The sequence below is a fragment of the Equus caballus genome, chromosome 14 (genome assembly GCF_041296265.1).
Source record: "Equus caballus isolate H_3958 breed thoroughbred chromosome 14, TB-T2T, whole genome shotgun sequence".
Lineage (NCBI taxonomy): Eukaryota > Metazoa > Chordata > Mammalia > Perissodactyla > Equidae > Equus > Equus caballus.
Genome location: NC_091697.1, coordinates 83098483 through 83120149, shown reverse-complemented (window position 1 = coordinate 83120149; position 21667 = coordinate 83098483). Strand labels below are relative to the sequence as shown.

The 21667-nt window shown below is 36.6% G+C and overlaps 1 protein-coding gene across 38 annotated transcripts in view; it reads left to right on the top strand.

Annotated features, from left to right (window-relative positions):
• The window catches only part of PAM (peptidylglycine alpha-amidating monooxygenase), a 274367-nt gene that overhangs the window by 72173 nt on the left and 180527 nt on the right, over nucleotides 1-21667 (top strand). For 7 of the 38 annotated variants that reach the window (XM_070232838.1, XM_070232833.1, XM_070232830.1 and 4 more), the window contains exons 2-3: nucleotides 17147-17225; nucleotides 20358-20593. The exons of 29 other annotated variants lie outside the window; for them this stretch is intronic. The gene's annotated coding sequence lies outside the window, so the exon portion shown is untranslated. The remainder of the gene's footprint in view (nucleotides 1-17146; nucleotides 17226-20357; nucleotides 20594-21667) is intronic. 2 more of the 38 variants (XM_070232816.1, XM_070232810.1) reach the window with 1 other exon arrangement.

Genomic DNA, 21667 nt, shown 5'->3' with positions numbered 1-21667 from the left:
GGGCAGCAGAGGAGACTGAGAAGATGGTCTCACAATGAGAGAGTAAACTAAAAAGAGGGAAGAGTTGCTGAGAAGGGCGGTTACACTCCGGAGGGATTGGGCAGGGAGCAGACACTTATGCACACACAGCCACCTTTGCCGGAACACAGACTCCCTGCCACATTTGCCCAGATGGGTCCCTCCACCCATGTCCAGTCTAGAGGCTGATGGGCAACTGAGAGATAAGGTGAGTACAGATAGTCCTTAGTGGAAAAGAAGTTTCATCTCATTAACTTTTGTTTTTTTCCAGTTAAAAGGGATTTCTAAGTCCCTGAGCTAGATATTGAATGGGATGGAAAAGTGACACTCCTACCTTCAAACACGACAGAAGGTCACAGGCCTGAGGGAGTGTGAGTTCCCTTGTCTTAGTCTCAGGCTTTACTCCGTCTGTCTCTGGTTCTTTGTTTCTTTGTGGGCTGGAAGGGCTGGAGTCCCTACCAACTCTGAAAAAAGTTCGTGTTGATAAGCAACTTACAGTCTATCTGAGCAGATGTGAAAAATGTCTATAGAAAGTTAAATACAGGGAAAACATACATAAGGTGAAAAAGAGGATTAGAGGTTGCCAAGGGGGGGTGTGGAGATTGATTGGAGTGGAAGATGCCTACTGTCCTGATGGTTACACAGGTGTGTAGTTTGTTAAAACACATTACATTGTACATTTAAGATGTGCAATCCATTCAAACACACAGCAAAGAAAGTTAACTAATGTAATGATGCATTTTTAAAAGTGTATCTCAAATCCGTGTAGAGGCTCCAAATAAGCTCCAAGCAACGAGTAAGGTTCTAGAGAGTGTTGCGTTAGGAAGTTGGAGGATGAAAATAGGTCTGAGATGGCCCAATAACAGACCCTGCTTTTTTATATATGATAAACTATTATTTTGCTTTCCTTAGCTATTTTTGTTTCTTGAAATAGTTTTGAGACTTTTTAATTTTTCTTTTTTTCCTTGTCTTTTTAAAATTGCATCACACTTTCCTTTATTCTTTTTTAAAAAATTAGCTGTACTATTTCTTCAAATTGTCCTCCTTAGTTTTTTTCTTTTTTAAATCTGGCAGTCACTAAGTGAGGCTTACATGTGTAGACAGTTCCTGGCACATAGTTAACACTCCATAAACATTAGTTACGTAGAGCCATTGAGATTTTATCACTATATTTGCGCTTCAGCATGCTACGTGGTTTTCTGTTTAAGCTATTAACCATTCTCCTACTTTTTCTTTTTCTTTTTCTTTTTGAGGAAGATTAGCCCTGAGCTAACTACTGCCAGTCCTCCACTTTTTTGCTGAGGAAGACTGGCCCTGAGCTAACATCCGTGCCCATCTTCCTCTACTTTATATGTGGGACGCCTGCCACAGCATGGTGTGCCAAGCTGCGCCATGTCCCTACTCAGGATCCCAACCGGTGAACCCCGGGCCACCGAGAAGCGGAATGTGCGAACTTAACCGCTGCGCCACGGGGCCGGCACCTCACCTACTTTTTCTATAGAGAGATGATGTGTTAGTATACTTTTGCCTGTTCCTTTAAAATTTCCTTTGTCCTTTCTTATTTAAAATTCTTATCTTTGCTTAAAATCTTAAACTATTATTTCACTGCTTCCTTTCACTCTAGTGGTCAAGTAACCTATTACGCAAACAGCAAATTGAGTGACATTGATTGAAACTTGTTCTTTTGTTATGTCCAGTCTAAAAGTAAAAAAAGTGGTTGACAATGCATGATCTGCTGTGTTAGATGACACCAGTATTAGAAAATATAATTAAAAATGTTTTATACTAAAACATATTGCATTAAACAAGATGGAAAGATTGAAGGAGGGGGAGTAGATGAAAGAAGTTGGAATAACGTTCAGCTTAAGAGATGAAGTATTAAGTATGGGAGAAAGCATAAGATAAGGGAGGGCAGGAGTGCCTGCCCCGCTCGTGATGTTCCTTACATTCTCCCGTGTCCCAATGCCATTAGCAGCGTTAGCCCATCTAGATTTTTGCTGATTTGAATTCATTCTGTGTCATACATATTTAGTGTTGGTCATTTTTGGTCTTTCTTTTTCTCTTAGTCTCCTAAGTTCTTAAAGTCTATACTCAATGTTACTTGTTTTAAAATCCAAAAGGCAAAATGGATCATAGAAAGTGAGAGTAGGAACAGAAATTGAGACAGTGGCATGAGCATCAGTAATTGGGTGCTGCAGAAAAAACAGGTGGACAAGAGACACAGACCAAGAGTGTGACCACGATCTGGTCCAGGAAGGCTGTGCCTGACTTCCCATTCCCCAGCAGGTGAAGACATGCTGGACCCACCTGCTCAGGCAGGTTGGGAGCGGGGAGGATTGGGGCTGTCAATTAAAAAACAAACTTTCCTGTTATTTTATCCTCAAAATGAGTTTATTTGGGAATAACCAAAAGAATTCCAATTCAGGATGTGCATGCCACGGCGAATCATAGGAAATTCCAGAAAACGAAGGAGGGGAACTTCATTTTGTAGAGAAAAGGGAGGAGTAGAGAGAAGCTGTTCTAAAGGAAAGTCCATTGGGAGAAAGTAACAGTTCAGTATGGCAACCGCTTCTCATTGGCTGGGCTTTGGCATTTCTCATTGGCTGGGCTGTTGCCAGGTGGGGAGAGAAATCTTCCTTCAGTTGCCAAGTAGTTTTGCTTCCTGTCAAGATGCAAGTGTTCCTCTCTTCCTGTTTGGTGTAATGGCTGATGTGTGATAGGGTGTGAGAGCTCCCCAACAGGCCTTCCCCACCCCAAATTAGTTGATTTCTTTTAATTTCTACAGGGCTCAGTAACTTACATGATTATGGTCCTGGCTTCTAGGAGAGTCTAACTCCAAACTGCCAAAGGGGTTTAATTTGAGCAAGTTTTGATATCTAAAGGTATCCAATCTAAGAGTTTTGATAGAGCAGAAATAGGCTGTGGGCAGGGTCAGTGCCTGAAGTCACGGGAATAAAAGAGGTGGGGTTAGAAAACTTTATGAAGAAAATAAACGTGTTTTTAAGGTACTTTGTACAAATCAAATGCTCATTTCTTTATAGTGTGGTTCACTGAGAGGCCAGATTAGATTCTAAGCCCCAAGATTAATGAATCCCCAATAGACACTAACACCAAGACTTCTCTGAAGTGAAGAGAAGCCCAGCATCACTTCCATTTCTTAAGGCTCCTGGATTATTAAACACTGAATGCCAAAATCAGGTTACAAAAACTGCAGCATATTTCATGTTTACGTTTAATATGTTTATCTCCTCTGAACACAGTCAGAAAATACAATGGCTGGATGTGTAATGTAAATACAGGGTAACATTGGACGTCCAAATTTAAGGTTCTTCAGCTAGCCAAATTGCTCTCTGTTTTCCCACTGCCAACTTTCCATAATTTCTGAATAATGGGTAATGGGTATTTAAACTTTTTCAAATGGGTGTGATAGAGTTAATTTTTAGAGAAATATACAATGTTGAGAAGAAAAAATTCTCGAAAGTTATCTCTGTGAAATGGAAAATTTTGGTGGGGGAAGGGGAAGATGAATGAAGAGTATAGAATCACGGGGACAATAGATAAGAGAAAATACTAGGGAATAAGTGTTAGCCTTTTCAGAATTAGATCCCTGACATTTATGAATTTTATCACTGAAGAGTTTTAAGAATGTGAGAAGTTGTTACTCATCAGAATAGAATCACAATGTTTATTTAGCAACATTGAGTTGAAATAGAGTCATAAGTTGCTATAAAATCTTACTAAACTTTAGGGAAGAGAGTTACAAGAGAGTTAAAAAAATATTTTTTTAAATGTAACTAGGAATTAATGGTATATTATTCCCTTAATTTTAAAAATCAAAGCTTAAAATAGCTTTTTTTACTTTAAAATATTTCATTTTAAGTGTGTAACCATCACATAGAACTTTGGTGTGGAAATTAATTAGACATGAAAGACTGAACAACTGGGCAATTCAGGCTTTCTTGCATCTGTGATTTGATTCCTGGAGGGAACAGTAGAGCAGATGTCAAACTACAATCAGAGTGAGCAATTAAAACCAAGTAATCTTAGGGCACACTTGACTAGGAATTAGAGTTACGGATCCTCTCTTTTTCTCCTGGGCATTTTTTTTTTTTTTTCCAAGGGTGGGCATGAAGAAAGAAACTGAAAATGACCCAGAATCAAGCTCTAAACTTCAGTGGTCCTGACTTTAAGTTTACTATAAACCCTTACATTCATGCTCATAGTTTAATTTTAATAGACCTATTCTTATGTATACTTTGTAAAGCAGAGTCTGAACTTGTGATAATCCAGTTACAGAAAGGGAATTAACTCAGTCAAATAGACTCTGACCATGAAATAGCCGTTCTACCCTGTCTCTACTGAGAAGAATACTTTGATTATTTAATCTTTTCTTTGTGTGTCTCTAGTTTATTAAGCATTAAATTAATTTAACAAAACTTTTATTTTATTGTGGGAAGGAGCATTGGAGATGGAAACATTTAAGATGACATTTGGTTTATTAAAAACCCACAAACCTGGCAGATGGTTTAGGGAAGCAGCATTAAGGATGCTACTTGATCCTTAATTCAGGACCATACTTGATGCTGCATCTGGAGGAAGAGCTATGCCAAGAAAAAATGCTGTTGAGTTAAGGACTATGTTATCCATAAATATTTAGGAAAATAAGAGACGAGTGTTCATGAGCATAGTATATGAAGTCAAATAGATATTCCATGGGAGGAGGGTTCTGCAAACATTTCTAAATCTGTAGTATTTATTTCTATAACGTTTTAATAAACCTACGGAGCATAGAATTTTATAGTGAATCCAGCTAAAACTTTATAGCTAATAAGATAACATTGCTTTATCTTATTCCTTCTCTGAACAAATGGAAGTTGTCATTTATAATAGTCACTAGGATAAATATTCATTGTGTATTTAAACTCATACCAAATATAGAATCTCCAAGTTTTTGTCTTTAAATGTTTTCCCAACACTTGCAATATTAAAAAGCTGAGCATAACTCATTGGTACTGTGTGTAACTGTGATAGCTGGCATCTGGTTACTTATCCTGTTATTCAGTTTACTGTTTTGCTGGAACTACTCTATTTGTGAAAGTTTTTATGCTTCCTGCTTAATATACGCTGGGGTTTTTTTTAGTGAGGAAAAGGAGGCTTCAAAGCAGTATTAAATATGGATGACAGCATTTCCTAATTCATTTTACGAGAGTAGAAATAAATCACTTAAAAATTCATGAGCTCTTTTGACCTTTTTATATTAAGAAATGTAAGCTTTCTGGAATAACGACTCACTCTGAATAAACATTTTTGTGTTATAATCCATGTAGTTAGCATATTGTTGCTAGACCTAAAAACCTGTGTCTAGATGCCAAGTTAGATCCTGCGGGATGCTGAAATGGTCAGGACATAGGAAACTACCCACTACTGATCCAGGTGCTGATTTGCTGAGAGGCCTGTGGGCTTCCTCAGATCCAAGAGACTCAACAGCTGGAGAGGAAGGGTCTCTTCTACCTGAGCATTTTGCTCTAAGGGAGCCCTGCAGGCTCCAGACCTGTAATGTATCAGCCTCTTCTGTAAGTTAACAGAAAAAGAAAATCTAATTTAAGTCATTTTTAAAGATATGAACTAAATACTGATAATTTTATTTTAAAAATTAAACATTTCCTTATAGAACTTCCCAGGAGAAAACTTGGATAATGGCTCTCCCTAGACACAGTTAGTTTTAGATTCTATAATACTGTTATCTCTCCTTCAACATTGCAAATTTTAGACCTAAGCTTTGGGTGAGAAGTTAAATATTACCCAAATCAAATATGCTCTTAATAGCTCAGGAGAATAGACTCAGAAGAGAATCATGGACGATCTTAATAGGAACCTGGCCATTTACGTCTGTGTATGAGATCGAATATCGAATGCCGGGTTTTAATGGCAGCGTGCTATGCTGGAAAGACCATATAATGTGGAGTCATGAGACACTGGCCTGGTGTTTGAGCTCCAGGAGGACAAGCTGTGTGAACATAGCCAAGTCATGGAACATCTCTGAGTCTCAGTTTCACCACAGGAATAAGAATTTATATGAGAAAAATACTACTTTCTAGAGTTAGAGTATTAGGAGAAATACATGAGATTGTTTGTGAAAGTGATTCATGCTGTGTAAAAGCCTGGGTTTGAATTCTGCCTCTACCATTTTCTAGTGTTGTAATTTTGGATTAATTACTTAACCCAATAAATCCTTCTTTTTCACAATTTAAGATGAAAATAAGAATACAATGTTTGCAAACTGATTGTTACAGATTAAGAGCTCAAAAAATCTTAGTTGCTGTTATCACTTGTTATTTTTACTAAATCTCTACAAATGTCATCTGGCGATTTAAAATAATGTAATAAAATTTTATTTTGTTAAAAATTATTTAATGCTTCTTTCAATAGGTACTTTTACATGAAAACTTGATACTCCACATACTTCCTTGTAAACTGGAGTAACTTTTAAGCTAAGTATTTATGTAGAATGAGAAGTTTTCCTAAATAGGTAATGTCCCCTTTATATGTAATGTTTAAGCCTTCTGATACATGGGACTTGAGGAGGAATGGATGTCCAGGATCTTGTCATTGTTAATCGTTTGTCATAATTAGTAACAATTTAAATTGCTTTGTTGGTGGGTTTGGTATAAAACAAGAGTTTGGATGGCTATAGATGTAAATTTTTTTTAAATTTGAGAAGAAAAACATTTGAAGGCACTGCGAGCTGCTGGTGCCCTCTCTAGAGAACGTATGTGAGATGCACCAGCCATTGCCTCCCTCCTACAATCCATTTAGACAGTCACCCTCGAACCTTTCCTGGGGTAATGGGATTAGCACTCTGTTGGGACTGCAATCCTTAAGGATACAAATTTGTTTCTGAATGTTCTAGCTGGTAATTCTATGCTCCTTGACAGCTTTTACAAAGTAACTGACACTCTTGGAATGGAAAATGCAGACCTCCGACCTCTTTCTGTCTGTTGGATTAGGAAATTCAAAGACTATAACAGAAAGTATTCTGTCTTGAGAAAGTTAAAATTAGTTGCTCCTCATCTTCTTCTTCAATGATGGCATCGTTCAAGGAATGTGATGAGTAACCTGAATTTAGAACACAGTGGTATATAGATGCTTTTATATGCCAGTCAACCGTACATGAAAAATTTTCCTTTGAATGTCCTTAATTTTTACTACTTTTTAAAGAAAAGTATGCTGAAAAAATATTTAAGTTTAAGCCTATTGCTTGATAAGTAAAAAATGTTCTGAGCCAGTTTGTTTGGTTGGAATATATTATAAAAGGAATGAAAGTCAAGAACTGTTCAGTTCTTCTCTTTTCTATCCTCTTTCAAAAAGCCATTTTTTACTTCCCTAGAAGGACGACATAGGTATTTGAGACATTATGATCCTTGGAAAATAAAACAAGATAAAATCTTAGTGAACTTGTTTTTATGACACAGTCCTGATTATATTCTAATAGTTTTATTCTCTTATTTTTAATTATATGCTAATACAAATAATGACTGAACATTATAACTAAATGTTATTACTTTTAGAAAATGTTTACAAATTTGGAATATCCCAAATCTGTTTTCATGAAATGTATTTTTTTATAGCTATGATTCCAATGGAATGTAAACTATAAGATACAGTATCTTTTGGAGATCACTAACAGTTTGACATAAAAACCACTGTTGGACAACACTGAGTAAATTAGATTAAAAAACAAATATTAGCATATGGTAAATTGATATTTATTGTAATATTTTTCTTTTGGAACTGTTGTCAATTTTTTCTAAAATGTTCTAGTCACTTCCCTTTCTCTTTGGATGCACTATATTGACTACACATTTGCCTCTCGTAGTAACTTTGAATATCAGTTGTGTCTGTACTGTAGAAACCACTGGGGACCCGGTCCAGCATCAGAGCCGTGATCTACTGTCTGTTCTCTGACTGCCTAGTGCAAGTTACTTAGCTTCTCTGTGCTTCAGTTTTCTTGTCTGTAAAATGGGGCTAGTAATACACATCTAGGGCAGTGGTGACGGTTACGTGATTGAACTGCATCTAACAATGTCTAGCACGTAGAAGGTGCTCAATAAATGTAGCTCCCTGGTTCATGGTAGATGGAAATGGAGAGGCAAATGTTTGGGTTTGGGTTGGATTTGGGTTTGGAGCTGAATCCATGCTGACTTCACCTGTGGCCTTGATTGTTTGTTTGATCGTTGGTCATTTCTTGGTTTGCCCCTTATTAAAAATATAAAACAAAAATGAAGGAAGCTTTGTAATCTCCAAAGTATTATGACATGGCTCTGAGCCAAGTCTGAAAAGACGTATAACTTAATCAACTGCATTTGCAGATAAGAAATTCCTATTTCATGGGGTTATTTGAAAGACAAAGGTATATAACAATTCAGATAGCTTAGCATATGCTAAGCGCTCAGTAAAAGTAAGCGATTACTAATATAAAGATACGACCCTGTGATAGAGGTTGGATTCTCCAAATTTTGGCTAAAAGTCATATGTACAAAAAATTTTTTGGGTAATCCAATTTAGGCTAATCCTTTTTATTTCATTTCAATTAGTTTTTTCAGGCTAAGCTTTAAATGGTTATAATGAACAAAGTTGCTAAATTTTGAGAATATATTCATGTAAACAATTGCCCTCTTTGGATCTTTAATATGTAGTCTTTAAATAAAAGAGCCAAAGATCAGCAGATGGGAGCTTTTTGTTTTTAGAAAATTGTACTTGTGAGAAATAATTGAGAATTATACCTTATCTTTTATCCAAATTTATACAGACTGTGTGTGTCTTACCTTTAGAAATCTTTAGAATCTAGAAAAAATTTACATAGTCCTTCTTTCTGGGCCCTGATATTGTACCAGGGAGATGGGTCAATATTTTACTGATCTTACAACATAACATGCATAAATTTCTTTCAATCTACTTGGTAAATATTTCTGTCTGTAACCCAGGCGTGTGTCCAGCTGCCATGCAGTGATGTGACTGTACTGGTTGTATGGTTGGCATTCATTCTGATTGATCAATGCCTATAGTACCAGTTGTTTAATATTTTGACTATCACCCTTGCCTAGCACTATTTATATCTATATCTGCGTCCCTCTTTTCTCATGTAAGAGTAACATAATCTTTTTATGTTTCTTGTCTTCATCTTCCACTACAAGAAGATGGAAATCTTTAGAGTGAGATTGTTTCTACCATTTGGCTAGATCTTTCTGTAGAACTACAGTGTCTGCTGGGTTGTTGCTCAGTTTGTCACTGTGCTGTACCTCAATATTTTACATAGGGCATGGCACCTCACCACCAAGACATATTGTTGGATCACTTTCATCATTCTTTGTTAGCTTTTTCATGGTTTTTTTAGATATAGAACTCATAACTGCTTGTTTTCTTCATGACTCTCCCTATTACCTGAAATTCCTCTAGTGAGAAGATATCCTAGAAAGTCCTGATCATTAAGTTCAAGTGATGGGGTCTTTTTAGGGGATTTGATAATATTAGAAATCAGATTTACCTTCATAAGGAACATTTAAATGGTCTTAGTCAATTCACATCCTTACTGGTAATTTGACACCATCAAATGTGCAAGTTGCCACGAATGTGGCCCTTGCCTATTTCCCCTGTCTATATTGCTGAATAATACTTGTCTTCTATTAATTAAGAATACTATGCATGGCAAATTAAGCATTTTTGCCTTTCAAAAAAATGGAGGCTATAAAGGAGTCTCACAGATTTTATAGGAACAATGCTTTTATCACGTGTTCAACCTCTCACTCTGGTTTTTTGGTCATCTGAGAGTCTTAGGGTTCGAGGTAACTCAGATGCCAACTCTCAATTTATGGTTCAGAATATGAAGTTCAGAGAAGTTAAGTTAGTAGCCCAGGGAAGGATAAGTTTCAACTTCTGTGTCAGCTCTGGTCAGTTGAAATTTTGGCTGCTTTGGAGGCCATAGATTGGACATTCTTCAAGGTCGTTAGATCAAGGTCACATAGCTAGTTGGTGGCAGAGCCTGGACTAAACCCTGTTCTTTTGGTTTCTAATCTCGATTCCATTTCTTCTAGTCATTTTTTAAATAAACCTCCTGGAAACCTTTATATCGAATACATTTATGTAATCTTGTAATCCTTTATGTAAGCATGAAAAGTTAAGATTCTGATATTTCTATTATATGCAAAGAAAGTGAAAATTACCTGTTAAAAATATCATACTTATTATTCAATTTTGAAAACGTAGGAAAGATGTGTGAAATGTAGCTTCATATGCATATCTTTTAAGTATGACCCTTCATTACTGAGCTCTTCTTTACAAAGTATGCCATCAGCTTTTTTAAGGACACATTTCAGCATGGATTAAATCTTTGAGGAATTAGCTTGAGTTTTTTATAGGTAATTGCCAAAATGTGTATATATCTATGTGTGTGGAATAGAAATATATTTATCAATAGCTAAGAGTAATTGTTTGTATCATGATGTTATGAATAATGCGACTGTATTTCATACGGTTTTTAAGCCCAGTGGGTGTAGTTTGTGTATTTCCCTGGGTAACACTGTTGGCACATAGTAAATATCTAACAGTAATGATGATTCTTTCCCATACAGTATTCGCTTTAACTGGAAAAAATTTACTGCTGTGCTAATGTGATACAATTTTTAAAGTGTGTCAAGATGCTAAATGAATTTCATGGCATTCTGTTATAGTATTATCATTTTTTATAGGAAGTATTCTCTTCCTCTCTCTCCCTTTTATACACACACTACTGTACACCCTCCTCCAGTCATTTGCCTTTCCTATGGCATGTTCTGTGTTTTCATCCTGCCACCTTAGTAACCAGTGGTATCAAAATTCTGCATTCCTTTGAAACCCAGGCTTTTTATTTTTTAAATAATTTACTTAAAATAAAAAATAAAAAATGTTCACCCATTTCTCTTGCCTCCCCTACTCCCTGCCTCTGGCAACCACCAATCTGTTATCTGTATCTTATGAGGTTGTTTTTTGTTTTTATTAGATTTCACATATAAGAGAGATCACACGGTATTTATCTTTCTCTGACTTATTTCACTTAATATAATGCCATCGAGGTCCATCCATGTGGTTGCAAATGGCAAGATTTTGTTCTTTTTTTATTGGCTGAATAATATTCCTGTGTGTGTGTGTGTGCGCGTGCGTGTGTGTGTGTGTGCGTACCACAATTTCTTTATCCATTCATCCATAGATGGACTCTTAGGTTGTTTCCTTATCTTAGCTATTGTAAATAATGCTGCAGTGAACATGGGGGTGCATATGTCTTTTCAAATAAATATTTTTGTTTTCTTTGGATAAATACCCAGAAGTTGAGTTTCTGTATCATATGGTAGTTCTCTTTTCAATTTCTTGAGGAACATCCATACTGTTTTCCATAGTGGCTGCACTAGTTTACGTTCCCACCAACGGTGCACGAAGATTCCCTTTTCTCTACCCCTGCACCAACACTTGTTATTCTTTGTCTTTGGGACGATAGCCATTCTCACATGTGTGAGGTGATCTCTCATGTGGTTTTCATTTGCATTTTTCTGATTATTAGTGATGTTGAGTGTCTTTTCCCTTTGGCCATCTGTATGTCTTCTTTGGAAAATATCTATTCAGATCTTCTGCCCATTTTTTAATTGTTTTTTTTTGTTTGTTTTTTGCTATTGAGTTGCATGACTTCTTTATATATTTTGGATATTAGCTCCTTATCAGCCCTTTATTGCAATTATTTTCTCCCATTCGGTAGGTTGCCTTTTCATTTTGTTGATTATTTCTTTGCTGTGCAGAAGCTTTTTACTTTGCTGGTAGTCCCACTTGTTTATTTTGCCTTTGCTGCTTTTGCTCTTGGTGTCAAATTCAAAAAATCGTCTCCAAGACCAATGTCAAGGAGCTTACTGGCCATGTTTTCTTCTAGGAGTTTTATGGTTTCAGGTCTTATGGTCAAGTCTTTAATCTATTTTGAGTTAAGTTGTGTGTATGGAGTAAGATTATTCTTTTGTGTGTGGCTGTCCACTTTTCCCAGCACCATTTATTGGAGAGAATGTCCTTTCTCCACTGTATATTCTTGGCGTCTTTGTCATAAATTAATTGACGATGTATGTATGGGTTTATTTCTGGGCTCTCTATTGTGTTCCATTGATCTATGTATCTGTTTTTATGCCAGTACCATAATATTTCCATTAGTATAGCTTTGTTATATAGTTTGAAATCAGGGAGCGTGATGTCTCCAGCTTTAAAGATATTCTCAGGGCTTTTCTCTTTACTTCTTTTATCTGGTGGTTCTTTATAACCTGAAAAATTCATAAATGTCCAAATTTAACCATGATTATAACTTTCCCAACTTTTCTCTGTCCTACAATTTGAGTCCTACTTTGTGTCTAGCGCTGTATTGATTATTTGGGGATATACAGTAATTCCTCTTGACAAGAATACTAAAATATTGCTGGAGCAAGCATCCTCCTAAGACAGGCCGGACATTGACCCATTCCCACAGCTAGGACAAGGCCAAGCTGGTCCTGTGCAGTTTCAGGGGCTTGCGTGTCCTCTTTCTCCCAAACGTTATCCCCATTTTCCTTTATTCTTATATACTGCCCTTTATTCTGTAATTAGATATACAACTTCCTTGCAAGAACTGGTTGAAGGAACAAGTCATGGGAAACTCATTCACATGAAAATGTATAAACCACACAACTAGGCACATCACCAACAGGCTTTGAGTCAGACACTCCTGGCGTTGTCTTTTCTTTGAGACTTTCTGTCCCTTTGAATAAGTTAAAGTTACATAACTTCACTTAGGCCACTGTTCCCTCACCTGTAACATGACGATAATAACTTTGTCAACTATATTATTAAATTAAAAGAAAAATGTTTGAAAAAATTGAGTGATTTACTTGGCATTTAGTCAATACCTGGAAACATCAATTAATATAACAACAAAAATAGCAATGCATTGGACACCTAAAGAGGGAGATAAAGTGGATAAGTGAGAAGCTGAGCATTCTAAAGGCAGATTTTGTGGGGATCATTTCTTTGCCAGGAGTCCTTCTGTTCACCTTCTGTTGGTTGGGGAAAGGTAGATGCGAGGACTGATTGTATCACGTCAGTGCCTACAGCTGTGCTTCCCATTATTTATAAATCTTTTTGCTTTTCTTTGATGATGTTATAAACAGAGATTCATTCTCATCAAACTGAGTATTTATTATTTGAAGATTTCTGTCCTCAAGGGGCTCTTGTGTAGAAACAATATGGATATACAAGAAATAGTTAGAGTACAGAACTTGTGACCTACATGTCGTCAGAACTACAGGAGATCAGGGAAGGGAGTGAACACTTTGTGGGGGTTGAACATGGTATGAATGACAACTCCACCTCTCTGCTTTGATGTGGCCATTGAGATAAAATGTCATAAAAGTATGTTTGGCATCAAGACTCAATGAGCTTAATCCTGAAATAGCTATTGTAAAAATCATAATTTTGCCAGATCTTGTTTGCAAGATTTTGATTTCCTAGAAGAAATTAGTTTCTTTTTTTAAGTATTTGATTTGTTTGTCATCAGTACTTGAAAGGCAGCTAGAGACTTGGTTTCTTCACATTCTGATGAGTGGAGCCCAGAATTACCGAGGTGAAGGATGCCGGGTTCCCCACTGCTGTCTTCAGGGGCCCACACTTTCTGCGAACAGATCCTACAAGGAGCTATTTGTGATTGTCCAATAAGCTGTTCTAGTATAATGGTCAAAATACAAACGTTATCATTATGTGTTTGTGGGAGCAAAACGCAGAAGTACTGAAGACTCCTACGTGTTTTAGTAGCAATCTTGATTTCATGTAGAGGAGAATCAAAGGCATATGTAATTAATTTAATTACTGACTATGTTTGACATTAAATGATTCCCTTTTTTTGTTTTTTTAAATTTTAATCAAAGATAGATTTGAAATGTGTTCTTTAATGCTACATTGATATTTGGTTAAACAAAAGGTTTTACAAATATGTTTGAACTTTCCTGAGTTTAATGCCAATTAATTGATACACTAGGCATGTTTTGGTTTATTTTGTTTTGTGATGAGTTTTAACAAGAGAAAAATCTCACTCTTGTTCCTCATTAGTTGTGTGATCTTTTCACCTTCTTTTTGGAGCATTTAGCTTGAACCTGAGTTCAAGAGAGTTTGTTATACTATTGTAGTTTACAGGCGGCTCACACACATATATGATATGAAATTTGCATATCCGTTAATTTAACAAATATTTACTCTTGTTTTGCTGTGTGCAGGCACTGTGCTAGGTATTGGGGGTACAACAGTGAACAAAGCATACAAAAATCCCTGCTCTCATGGAGCTTACAGTCAGAAATTAAACAAAGTAGTAAGTAAAGAGGTCATATTGTACTGAGACTAAACCCTTTGGAGTGGTAGTATAGGGGTTGCCATGAGTGTGGCGAAGCTTGCAATTTTAAATATGGATGTCAGGGAAGATCTCATTGAGAAGATGACAATTGAGCAAAGATCCAAAGGTGAGCGAGAGAGGAAACCATATGGATACGTGGAGTGAGAATATTCTAGGTAGAGGAAACAGCAAGAGACCCTGAAGTGGGAGCATGCCTGTGTAAAGACCAGCAAGGAGGCCGGTGTGCCTAGAGGACAAGGAACAGGGGAGAGGGTGGAGGGAGGAGAGACCCACCAGGTGGGGTAGGGGGTGGGGAGACTGGTTTTGTAGCGCCTTGCATGGCAGCCTAAGGTCTCTCGCTTTTACCCTGGCAGAGATGAGAAGCTGTGGAGGGGTGTTAAGCAGAGGAGTAATATGAACTGCTTTACCTTTTAAGAAAGGCTCGCTGTGATTGCTGTGTCCCAAGAACAGATTATAAGGTGGCAAGGGCAAAAGCAGGGAGACGAGTTAGGAGGCAATTACATTAACTGGGGCATGAGAAGATGCTATCTAGCTACTTACCGTGCGTTCAGTGCTGCGTACATTGTATCCAGGGACCAGGGCAAAGGAGCCGTTTCTGTTTGTTTTTCATTCTCTGTATTTTTCCCCCTTGTGGTTCAGATCTTACACGGAAGGGAAAGAGAGATCAACGACATGCTTCACATTGTTTTAATCATTACTGATAATAATATGAACTTTATAATTTTTAAGGCATTCTTATATATACTGCCACATCTAGCCCTCACAATAACCTGTTTAATGGATGGTATTGCCGGGGTTTATAGGACGCGCCCAGAGTCATGCAGCTGATCCCTTCTCTTTTCATGAGTGTGCATCTTGGCTTCAATGAATATGTACAAACTAAGCAATAACCAATAACCATCTATTCATGGAGGATGGGATTTGGGTTCACTTAAAGAAATTTACTCAGCTGCGGACTCATTAAAGAGTATATCTGTCATTGGTGGTGGCTGGGTTGTCACACTGAAAAAACTTCATTGTTATGGCAATTGTGTCTGTAAATCATTCAGAGGAGATTCTTTATAAACAAGAACATTCATAATTTTCATCTTTTCTTTTTGCAAGATTCACATCTCTAAAGATGAAATAGATAAAAGTATACTAAAACTGGAAGAAACTCCCAAATGTTGGGGGAATTATAAAACCAAAAGAAATTTAATTTTTGCTGAGCGGTAATACTCGGTACAGTGTTGCCTTGAATATTTCAAAATATTTCGGGCAAAGATGGTTTTTATATATGGAATTTAAGTAATGAGGCTCATGACGTTTTACTTTTAACCTACAAGATACATTGAATACGATTAAAATATTCAAGTTAATGTCAAAGAAAATAGCATAAGTAACTCTTCTGTGTGATTTAATTTAAATTAAAAATATACTTTAAGTGTTTCAGAGAAAGGATGAGAGATTGTATAAATGCTATATGTTTTAGTTGTTGAGAAAGCAGAGTATGTGTTTTGTATTATATAACAGCTGTTGCAAAATTTGAATTAAAAAAATCTGAATGGGCAAATATACATTTGTAGTCAAAGGGGATAATATATCACTTGAATTGTGTTTTTGAATTGCCATTTGTCTAGGAGATTGAATTTTTGAACATAACAGCAGTAAAATGCAAAAAAGGCAGATTAATATAAGGATATTTGTGAAAAAATTTAAGTGCTGAGGATAGGAATTTAAACTCATGGTTCACACAATAGTACTCCATTTCTTACTTACAAGTATGATTATTGGAAAGATTAATATTTTATGTTGAAAAAAGCTACCTATTTGAATAAACTCTCAATTATAATGTTCCCCATTAAAGATGTATTTTTTTCACTTTTCAATTGAAATAGCAATATGTGTAAAACGCAATTGATGTTCTGGCTTTCAATCTGGCAAGCTTTTGCAATATGTAGAATATGTAGTAGGCATAGTCCTTTCGAAATGTTCTCTTTGAACTTTTTCGTAGGAAATGGTTTCTGGGGCAGCTGAGGGATTGGTGCCGTGGGTGATATCTGAGACAGTGGTTTATTGTTCTCAAATTCTGTTTTTTTTAATGTGGACCACTCTTTACATTCTTCTCTCCTTTTCCTCTCTCTTTTAATTCCCCCCTTCAACAATAGTATCGAGTGCCTGCTATATGCCAGACCTGATGCTGGGGGTAGAAGTACAGCTCACTCTCATGAAACTTAACATCCTGTGAGAAAGGTGAACAATAAACATCTCGACCAAGTGAAAATGTTCACTAGGAATAGGCCAAGATGGAGAGCAGTGAGACAGAGCAGTGCAATATTGTATTGGGGGTGAGGGAAGGCCACTCACCTTCAGGGAAACTGAAACCTGAATGCTAAGAAAGAAGGAGCTGTTTCTTCCTTCTCGTGCCTTTTCCCCCCTCACTCTAGCCTGCAGATTCATAATAGCCTGGCTGCACTCACAGCTTTCCTTGTACCCAGAGCTGAAGCCAGTTTCACACTATACCTCTTCTCCCTCCCCAGGGATATGGCAGAGATACAGATGGACTGTCATTCCCTAATACACCTCCACTTTCTTACTGCCTATTAAGAATTCAGTAATTATCATGTATTTTAAAAGGCTTTTCTAGTGCTTCCACCATCCCCTTGCTTCATCCTCTTAGTACCACACAACATGTATCTGATTCTATTATAGGTCTTCTCACACTGCCTTGCAATATTTGTCTTTCATCTCCATCCAATATGCCACCTCTGCCTGCCCCAGTAAAAGCCAGGTAAGCATCATTTTATTCATGTTTGTTTTCCTGGGGGTTGACACGCTGTCTGAAGCAAATAAGTGTCAAATAACTGTGTTGTATTTTTTAACCATATTAATAGATTCTTTAATCTTACAGTGCTCTTATGATAATTTCAATCCACAAATATACTCCTCTCCTTTCTAATACCTAAGCAATTAAATGAAAGCAAAAAATGTAATATAAGGGATTAATTTAAGCAACAATGCATTCTGGTAAATTAAATAAAATGTAAAAGGTATGTTAATAACCAGGTTCCTCTCTTTCACTATTTATATTTTTCTTAACCAAAGAAAGCAAGATTCTGAACCACATTTAGAATTAATCGGAAGAAACAAAGAGACATGTAGAAAAAACAATATAATTATAAATGCTCTTTTAGACCGCAAAGTGAAATTGGATAAGTCATTTGAAGATCTGTATGATTCATTATAATGCAATCAATTTTGTGGCTCACCTTAAATTATAATTTAACACTGAGAAAATTGCCATGGCCCTAAAGAAATATTTTATGTGGATGATGTCATCATGCATTTATGGGAATCAGTGGTGATGTTTGTAATTTTTCATGGAAAAAGCTTTAAACATTTTAAAGCAACATTTAAAAAGAAAATTACACTTTAAATATTTAGTTATACATGCTTTTATTTGTTTGCCCACTCCTGTGATGGATAGAAATTGGTCATAGTAAGTTCATTCTTACAGTTTTTTTTTTTTTTTTTGAGGAAGACTAGCCCTGAGCTAACATCTGCCAATGCTCCTCTTTTTGCTGAGGAAGACTGGCCCTGAACGCACATCCGTGCCCATCTTCCTCTACTTTATACGTGGGAGGCCTACCACAGCATGGCTTGCCAAGTGGTGCCTTGTCCTCACCCGGGATCTGAACCGGCAAACCCCAGGCCACTGAGAAGTGGAACGTGCGCACTTAGCCTCTGCGCCACTGGGCGGTCCCCCATTCTTACAGTTTTAAAACTGTTCACCATCTCTTCCATTTGTTAGAAAATTCTCTTCGATTTACAGATTAGCAGTCATTGTAAAACATCATGGCATTTTCCCATTATTTCTGGCAAACTCTTTCTAAGTCTACATGTGATTTCTCCATTTTTAATCATACCAGTCTTAAAGATTGGCCATTATATTCTTTGGACATGAATTACTCCCTAAAAGAGAAAGAATATAAACAACATAAATGCTTAAGTATATTTTTTTGTAAAAAAAGCTACTTTTAAAGACCATTTTTATATTGTTCCTTCTAAAGTATTAATTACTAGACAGTAAAAAGATAAATTCAGCTGAATATAATGGAAAGAAGGGAAGAAATATGTAAGTATGATTTATTTCTTAACTTTTGCCTTCTTCATGTGTGGCAGAGAAACTTATTTAAATTCCTAAGATCTTGGTTGAATGATAATTCTTATTATTTAAAAGAGAAACTAGCATCATTGTAATTGTCCTCTCAACGTAGATGTCTGCTTTTGTTTTGTTTTAGTTTATTGTGAGTTCATAGGGAATAGTTGTTCCATAATGAGTTTCTGTCCATGATGAGTAAATAAAAATAAGAAAGAAAAGGTTGAGGAGAAGGCAGAGTTGCAGCTTCTGCTTCATAGTTTAATCCATTAGTGATTACACATATATATAGCATGAATGTCCTTAATTCTTGCTTAAAAGTCTTGATTAAGATGGAAGAGTTTCTGGTTTTTCACCTTTAACTATTCTTTAATATGGAGAGTTGACAGTGATGGATTGACTTTATGTAATAAGTATAGAATCAGAGGTCTGGAATAATCCTTGAAATATCACCTCCAACTCCCTGAATCTCAGAAGCACATGCAAGTATTTGAATTCCTGAAGACTGTTAAAGAAAATTTCATTACTTTTTTTTTTATTGTGATATATATCACGCATACAGATGCATGCATTAAGCCTAGATGGTTTCAAGAATAGCTATAAATTCCTATAGAAACACCACGCAGGTCAAGAAATAGAACATTACTAGCATCCCAGAAGTCCTCTCCATGTGAAATTTCATTTACTTTCTATCAAAACTGATTCCAGTTGTTTTCAAAGTTTATATTCAAGGATTCTGTGTAGAATCATTGTTTCTCGTCCCCTGAAATTTCAGGGATTTATTATTGGAAGGAGTTAAACTCCATAGAAAGCCTGTCTGTGTGGGAGGCATTTCCATTCCTAGTACTTTTGAAACACATTGAGTGGCTGAAAGTAAAAGTCTGTTGTTTAGGTAATTGTGCCAGTTGGTGCATTTGGCGAATAAGCTGTGGAGAGCATCCCTCTTCTCGTCTTTGAAATACAGAGGCTTAAGATGAAAAGTTATATAGAAGTTTGGGTTGGTGGGGTTGAGAAGAGATTCTTGGATTGACACTGATTACATCCCTCTTTCATGATGATATAACAGTTCCAGTAGAACTTCAATCAGTTGTTGAAATTGCAGGATAGAAGGCAGCAGCTAGAAGGCAATGTTGAATTAGTAAGACATCAAACGAATGATTTAACAGTAATATGATCAGAGTTTTTCAGAAGAAAAAATGTCTACTGCTAGTCTTGACTAGACACTAGATCTTTAAATATACACCTCAGTGCTCTGCCCATAAAACATGTGGCTTTTCTTCGTTTTGGCAGATACTGCATTTTGTCCAAACTTATTACTTATGATGCTTCTTACATGGGGACCATTTGTTTGGTTTTGTTTTACTGTATTTTGAATTCTTAATCACTGAGCAGATACTTTATTACTGTGAAAGGAGGTATAAACATCATTGACTTGATGCTGGTAGTGCAGGAGCAGATGGGTGCTGGTCTCTATAGCTTTTTGGTTTCTAAAAAATCTTCTTCCCCAGGAGAGCTGTTGGCAAAGTATAACACTCTATGATCAGGCTACTGGAACAGAAAGAAAAAAGGAAGGAAAAAGTAAATTAGCCATACACAAATCTACATATTTTTTTTTCTAAAAAGGGCAAAAAACCCATCACCTTTAAATGTACGTGTTTATTATAATTAAAGAGTGTAATAAATACTTCCCTATCAGATTTAATATTATCTCTCCCACTTCATTCTTTATTATCACTTTCCCTTGCCCTCCTTGTTCACTTCTAGGTTCATAGCAGATCCGCTGAATGATCACTGCTTCCAGGGCAAAGCTGCCATCAGCCAGAGATGTGACAGTTCGCAGAGAGAGATGTTTTGGCATTCTGGGATACAGAGGGCATTAAATATGGTGTAAGACAGAGCAAGTCTTCTTTAGTTTGACCTATGAAACATAGATGCCATTGTAAAAAATAGCACTGCAAAATATCTTCCGCCTGTAGCTGTGGATGATATCAATCTTCAAGGTTTGTACTGTATTTTATCATCATATTTTTCCCTCTTCCTCTTCTTTACATTTTGAAAAGAAAACCAAGGGGATTCACTATACTACATATCAATTTTGAAACAACTTGTCTGGCTTCAGAGGCATCTCTAAAGGGAGTGTTCTCTTTTTCGTTAGAGTATATTCTTTAACATGTTGAAGGGTCATGGGTTTTAGTCACTAGCTGGGGTGAAGAGCAAGAACTAGTCAATATTCATTTCTAGATCTGTCCCTGGGTGTTCTGCAACCCTATCTATTTGTTTCTTGTCTCTCCTTTACTTCTCCTAGTTGAGATCTTTTCTAATTAAAGTCCCTCACATCTGATACACAATCCATTAGGATATCCTATTTTCCCTACCTTCAAAATATATCCAGAATCCAGCCACTTGTTATTTCAGCTGCTGCCACCCTGGACTGAACCACCCGGATTAGAGCACAAAACAATTATATAATATACTTTCCTTGCTTATATCCTTGCCACTCCCTTCCCCCCTAGTCTATTCTTCATAAAGCAGCCAAAGTGATCCTTTTAAAATGGAAATCCAGTCATATCATTCTCAGATTTTACAGTGACTCTCCATTTGACTGCTAGCTGAAGGGTGCAAAGCAAAGTCCTTGCAGAGACCTACAGAGCCCTGCAGATCCCTTTTCCATTACCTGTCTGATCCACTCCCTCACTTGATTCAACCACATTTGCCTCCTTGTGGTTGCTTAGCTCCAGCTCTTTCATCTTCCTGGAGATATCCACAGATAGCCACTAGGCTCACTCCCTGATGGCCTATGAGTCTTGGTCAAATGTCACCTTTATGGTCTCGCATCTTACCCCACACCTCACCTCAGCAGACCTGCTCTCTATTACTGTGCTTCCCTTTTTCTTTTTTCCATGGTGATTATCACCTTCTAACATATAATATTATTAACTTATTTTGTGTGTTTATTGTCCATTTTTCTGCTAGAATGTAAGCTGCATGAGGACTGGGATCTTTGTTTTGTCAATGACATATTTTAAGCACTTAGAAATTATTTATTGAATAAATGCATGAATATTTATAAAATA